Here is a 6,103-nt window from a genome sequence, read left to right as displayed (position 1 = left end):
CCTCTGCTGCTCCAACACCAGGGTTCAGACCCTGCACTGGTTTCCATTCCCTGCTTTGCCTTCTCCTGCTTCCAGGTGTTCTGAGGCCTCATCCTGTCTTTGGAAGTAACAGACCTCACTTCGGTAAGTGTCCTGTGCCAAGGGCTGTGTGAGTGGATGTTTCCATTGCTCTGTACATATGAGTGAGTGAGCGCAGGTTGCAATTCTTCTCCGTAAACTGGGCATCGATGAATCAACACTTTCCAGATACATTTCATAGAAATGTGATTTTGTTTAGCTCTTTGTTTCTATACAGCCGTGGTTGGAGGGATTTTCCGAAGACTCCAGTTTTGACATTGTGTTGATATCTCATTTGTAGACTTTAAGAAGTTTAACAGAATTCATTTACATGTTTTGGGAGTTATACGAAAATGAAGTTAGATTTTGAAACATACTAAATTGACCTAGAAACCAGACTTGACAATTATGTTAAAAATTTGTCAGCTCTAAGGATAAATAGAAGATTGAATGCAAACTAGCAGTCCAAACTTTTAAAGGGGTCATGTCAACTCTACTGTTGAAGCCACCGAAACCAACATTAACCATGAAATACCTATTGGAAACATGAAAAAACCCCCAACCATGAATTCACTTGTGCATGAGGTGCCCTTTACTCCCAATGACACCTAATGGGCATTGTTGGCATTTCAAGGGGTAACATCCCTCTCTAGGAAAATACAAGAGGAAAGAAACCAAATATATACATTTAGGTTTGAATCCAAAAGCACCTAGAGGCATTATAGCTAGGAGAATCCTGCCTCAGCTATGGTAGGCTATTGAGAACCAGGTGTTCTTCTATCAGTGATGGGAACACTTAATCATCCGATCATGTTGGGTAAAGGAATTTAACGTGCCCAAGTCTGCACACACATGATATAGTGCCCCCGGGGGCTTGACACAAGTGAAAGACGATCCAAGTAAGCTGTGTCTTAAATGTCATTGGCGACTTTTACAGTTCAGTTCACTATCTGACTTATAATATTTACCTATACTGTCTTGAAAAAATGAGGCCTCATAAAGATTCAAGTTGAATCAAAGATTCCCCTCACTTACAACACTCCCTTCACCGCAGGGAAGACATAAACACAACATTTGCTGAATCTAGCGGAAGGACATCGTTTCTAGGTGTGAGCTAAGTATTCAATTCCTATCTATTTCAGCCGAGACTATTTGACTTTTAAAGATTTCACTGTTGTTTACAGAGTGTGAAGCTGGAGGAATTCTGATTCTAGGAGGAGCTTGCTCTTCTAGTAATGGCTTCATTGCAGCTCAGGTACTGATCATTCAAAATGGGTGCCTGAGAGGAGGGGAGGGAAGGGCAAGTGCTTGCTAGCTAGGCCCAAACCTGGGAAAAGACTTAACTGGTCTTGGTGAATTTTGGTCTGAATGGCTTGGGAAGGTCCTTTGGGACGTGTGGATTCTCAAGACCTCTTCCAAGAACACGACCGTTTTGATCATCTCTGCCATTTCTTCTCTTGCAAACGTCAGGGACCTTGGACCCGTTCCTGGAGAAGAGAATTGAGGAACTTCCTCAAGTCCACATTGGCACTCCGCATGATTCTGCCAATATCAGCGAGGTTCAATATATCTCATGAATGTCTTTTGAGCCTGGTATCCTCTACAGATGTCTCCACGCCAGTATTCTCCATTGTAGCAGAACATCTCTCATCCATGTGTTCGCATCTCTCCTCAATCCGTGTAGCCAGCTTTTAGGCCAGATTTTCTTCGTGTCTCACCTAAAGTCGACTTCACCAGGACTGGGCAAGTCTGAAAGTACTTCGGAGCCTCACCAGTAAGCTGATGACAGGCAGATCTTCCACTGTCTGCCCTTTCAGATTCTGGAAACTGACCTGTGAACTCAGGTCTTAGGGCAGCAGCAGTATCTCGAACTAACACAGCTTCCCGGAACAAACACCTAAGCCAAGCTCCACAGAGGGCGGCAGCCCCTCCATCACACTGATCCACCCACAGAACTCTGCCCGGTTACCTAGGATCCAACAGCCACATCAAGCCTCGCGTTACACACCAACATTCCACCTGGAATCCAACCGCAAACTGCCATCCCCAATGGCTGCTGCATCTTGTCAGTGTTGGAGGAGGGGCTGCATCCGACGAGAGGTTCCTAAGGTAAATGTGATTCTACCCACTAGCATCCCATGGGCCTTTCTTCTTCCCTCTTTCCTTTTGTTCAGATCTCTATAAACCGTACCAATGGAGGGAAGTGTGTCCCTTTTCAGATGATGGTTTCACACGTCTTTAAACTTTCTATCATTTCACAGTACACAAAGACCCACTAAAGGAGACTTATGTTCCTATAATATCCGTACACCCGGAATACATATGCGTCGCCTGATTTCTGCTGAAACCCCCGCACTCTAAGGACATGGATCCATTGGATTCATGGGGGCTGAAATTCCAAGAAATGAAACCAACCACTATGTGCATTTTACTGTCGGACTCTTTTGCTCTTAGTACACTTTGGCAGAGCTACTTGCCTTTGTTATAGGCTTCTTATATTTCTTCTCTACGTAGCCTAAAATATGGCATTCCTTCATCTTGTTGGAAGACATACAAGTCTACATCACGGACTAGGAAAACATTTGATTCCAAATCGGCATTAGTGTTAGGTCACGATATGCTATTATGGATCAAAATTTACGAATAAGAATGCACGCTTCTGATTTCCGAATACAGGTGTGCTGAGTACATGGAAACCACGATACTGGGTCGATGCGTTCTGAATGACCCTTGACCTCACCTTGAGAATTTTCTTTTGAATAATCAAGGTTCCCTTTGTATATGTCAGCCAACCATACCATTTTGGTGCTTGTTTGTTGGTATGATTGCTTGTTGGTCGGCTTCTCGCTTGTTTTGCAAACACGTCAGGCCATGCATCTCTCCTTTCGCTTCAAACAGAGTCAAATAAGCTGATTCACTTAAGAGAGTGCTTCCAATCACCTATGATTTCCTGCTTCCCTCTCCCATCTTTAGGGTTTTGATGTCCTCCTTAAGTACTTCTTCTTTCTTCTCTGCCACACATGCTCTTCTTGCATTTCCAATAATGGTTTCTTCTTTCCATTCCATCTTGCTGCTTTTCTATTCAGGGGAGTTTTCTCAACCTTTCTTTTAGAAAAACTTTTGAACTGCTGAATTCTTTTAAGATTTGCGGTCTGTAGAATTCTCTAGCTCTGCCGTTATTGAAATGGTGTTCATGTGGCATAGGCTACCCTTGGTGGCAGCATTTGGCCATTCAGGATATGGTCTGTGTCCTGGCACTCCTCCCTGTCCTGCAATATTGCTGCCGAGATATCAGCTGAAACCCCTCTGGAGGTTTCCTTGTGACTATGTTGTTTCCTCCAGGTGCATTTTAAATCACTCGGATATTCGTGAGCTTTGTTGATTTAAATCATACAGCTGCTGGTAGGTCTATTGGGATTCCACCTCCTTCGGATGCTGTGTAATTCCTGAATTCGCATAGATGATTCTTTCTTGGCTTTCAGCAAGTTTCAGTCTGATTTTTCTACAGATAAATTTTCAGACACTTTTTGTTTCTTTATCTCTTGCTTTTCCATCTGGGACTCATGATTTCTATTCTTTCATGCCCTGTCTTAACCCAGGGTTCAACTGCAATGTTTTCATTTGTTTGCACTTGCTTTCCTATGTCTGCTTCTGACCGAGGTTTTTCTCTTCCCCTGTCTTCAACAGTCATTCACGCGTCCCTCTGCATTATCTAGTCTGCTAAGGACTGAATTTTAGCCCTGATATTATCACAACCATTGAGTTTCCTGATATTTTTGGCTCGTGTTGAGACTTTCTCTTCCCCTTTTCTGGTATTCTGCCTTTTGTGATTCTGAGACACTGGTGTTCTTCAGTGTTTTCCTGACCTTCATTTTCAACACTTGTTCTGGATAGCGTTTTGCAGACTAGTTGTTTGAAAGCTTATCTTTTGCGCCTTCAATATCTTTGGAACTGAAAATGGTACTTCCTGTTTCTTTTACTGTTCTTCTTCATCTCTACTGGTCAGGTAATATCAGGTATCTAATGTAGACTTCTAGGGCTTTGTTAATTGAAAATTTTAGACTCTTGTCTCTACGCAATTCCATGGGATTTCTGTGAGGACAATTTCTCCTAGACATTGATGCCATAACCTCTACCTGTGTGTGTTGTTTGGTATATCTCCAATTGCTGGTGTTGCATTAGTTGTGATGAACAACCCATACTACTTCGATTAGCATAACTTCATTTTGATTATACTTATCTCACACTTCTGAAAGTGCACAGGACACTTCCTCTTGTGGAAATGAAGCTTCTAAAAGTTCTCAGCTCTGCATTCTTCTCTATGTCATTTTGGAGTGTTTCCAAAACAGCAAACTGAGAGTGCTCTTCTGCTTTTTATTGCCACGGGAATGTCCCAATGAAATCAGTTCTTTCCAGAGCTTCTCTGTCTACAGAAACACCAGTGGAAGCATATCTATGGATGTCACATATCAGGGCCTGCTGGAATGATCCCGCAGACCTTCCTTGTTGTCCTAGGTGCCGTACCGTGCCGGTGCCATCCAAAATGTAGCATCCGCCTTTGGGAGATAGTGCTGAAGGGAATGCTTCCTCTTCTCACGCTGTGGACTTGGACCACTCTCCCTTGTCCTCTCATCCTTGTGGCACGGGTGCACGAAGGCAACCACAGAGTTGTTGCACATCCTGTGACTCAACCAAACCATAATCCCAGCCCAGGTTATGAATGTAGCATATCCTAAGGCTTTTCATTCTGATTTCAAATTCAAGGCCCCCTGGATCCCTCAGACCAGATGCACGATATCTCTGATTCAGCCCCACACGTTCTCTATTGGCAAAATTCCCAATTGGTCCCTGGTCCTGCAGATGTACTGGGTGTGGCCATGGGACATATCGGTAATCGCAACCGCGCGACCAGTGTGGTTGATTTATTATTGGTACACAGTTCGGTTTGCTCTCTTGATTCGACCCACCACATCCCACAACGCACTCCAGATCCCTGAGACTCAGCGTGTGCCATCATCCGTAGCTCTATGCCTCACTGACCATTGCCTCTGCTACCTCAAATTTGGCAGCTTGGATCTTGGTCTCAGAATTAACTGTGGGGATATTTTGCGCTGGTTTCTTTGAGTTCTCTCAGCCAAGCATCTGCTGTGCACTCTTGTAAATCTCAGCACATCACCTTCAAACCCATGTCTCCTGTCCGCTTGAGAGTGTGCGTCCAAGTTAAACAGAGTTTCACCCTTGTTGCTCCATCACCAGGGGTCCGAACCTGCACTGGTTTCCATTCCCTGCTTTGCATTCTCCTGCTTCCAGGTGTCCTGAGGCCTCATCCTGTCTTTGGGAGTAACAGACCTCTCTTCGGCCAGTGTCCTATGCTAAGGGCTGGGTGAGTGGATGTTTCCATTGCTCTGTACATGGGAGCGAGTGAGTGCAGGTTGCACTTCTTCTCTGCCAACTGGGCATCGATGAATCAACACTATCCAGATACATTTCACAGAAATGTGATATTTGCTTAGCTCTTTGTTTCTATACAGCCGTGGTGGGAGGGATTGTCCGAAGACAACTATTTTGACATTGTGTTGATATCCCATTTGCAGTCTTTAAGAAGTTTAACAGAACTCATTTACATGTTTTGGGAGTTATACGAAAATGGAGTTATTTTTTGAAACACACTAAATCGACCTAGAAGCCAGACTTGTCAATTTTGGTAACATTGTGTCAGCTCTACGGAAAAGCTAGACAGATAGAATGCAAACTAGCAGTCCAAACTGTTCAAGGGGTCATGTCAGCTCTTTAAGGTTGAAGCCTCCGAAACCAACAGGAACCATGAAATAACTTTTGGAAACATGGAATAACCCCCAACCTTGGATACACTTGTGCATGTGGTGCCCTTTATCCCAATGACACCTACTGGCCAATGTTGGCATTTCAAGGGGTAACATCCCTCTCTAGGAAAATACAAGAGGAAACAAACCAAATATATACATTTAGGTTTGAATCCAAAAGCACCTAGAGGCATTCTAGCTAGGAGAATCCTGCTGCAGTTATG

This window comes from Vicugna pacos, unplaced genomic scaffold (genome assembly GCF_048564905.1).
Source record: "Vicugna pacos unplaced genomic scaffold, VicPac4 scaffold_20, whole genome shotgun sequence".
In the NCBI taxonomy this organism is placed as follows: domain Eukaryota; kingdom Metazoa; phylum Chordata; class Mammalia; order Artiodactyla; family Camelidae; genus Vicugna; species Vicugna pacos.
Note: the sequence above shows the minus strand (reverse complement) of the source record.